Raw genomic sequence first — 592 nt, 5'->3', positions numbered from 1 at the left:
CCCTGGGCCTTCGCCTCTCCTGAGCCCCGATCTCACACCGCCCCTCCGCCCCGATCAAATATGGAGCAGTCAGAAACAGGACATCAATTAGTCCCTCTAATCTTGGAGACATCAAATATTAACACTGTTATTTGAAATATCAAAATATTAAACTCCAGCCTAGTTGAAGGGTTATTAACATCAGCAGAAACAAACACCAACTTTGTTAATATTGAACATTTAATGTCAATTATTCCATTTTTTCTAATATTTAATTGAACAATGTCGAAAATGTTTCCACCCGGTTTCGAACCGGGGACCTTTCGCGTGTTAGGCGAACTTGATAACCACTACACTACAGAAACACTGCAATTGATATGTTGCTAGGAATCTAACCTAGCCTTAACCTACACAGCTGGCCGATACTTCAGGAGCTGGTTTTTCGAGAATAGAATGAATGTGCGATCTTTAGGAAGGCTGTGTGTGTGGCAGGAATTGATCTCGTGTTTCCCAGACTTTACACATAGGAACAGGAGCGAGTGGTTAGGATCTGGGATGCACGGCTTGAAAGGGCGGTGGAGAGAGACTCAATATTATCTTTCAGATGGGAGTT

At 42.9% G+C, this 592-nt stretch overlaps 1 non-coding gene across 1 annotated transcript; it reads right to left on the bottom strand.

The window, feature by feature from the left end:
* Positions 1 to 271: 271 nt before the first annotated feature.
* On the bottom strand, positions 272 to 344 carry trnav-aac (transfer RNA valine (anticodon AAC)). The gene has a single exon. It is a non-coding gene; the product is annotated as a tRNA-Val (tRNA).
* Between the last annotated feature and the right edge of the window lie 248 nt (positions 345 to 592).

The sequence above is a fragment of the Pristiophorus japonicus genome, unplaced genomic scaffold (assembly GCF_044704955.1).
Source record: "Pristiophorus japonicus isolate sPriJap1 unplaced genomic scaffold, sPriJap1.hap1 HAP1_SCAFFOLD_70, whole genome shotgun sequence".
Taxonomy (NCBI): domain Eukaryota; kingdom Metazoa; phylum Chordata; class Chondrichthyes; family Pristiophoridae; genus Pristiophorus; species Pristiophorus japonicus.
This window is presented reverse-complemented; position numbering and strand designations above follow the sequence as displayed.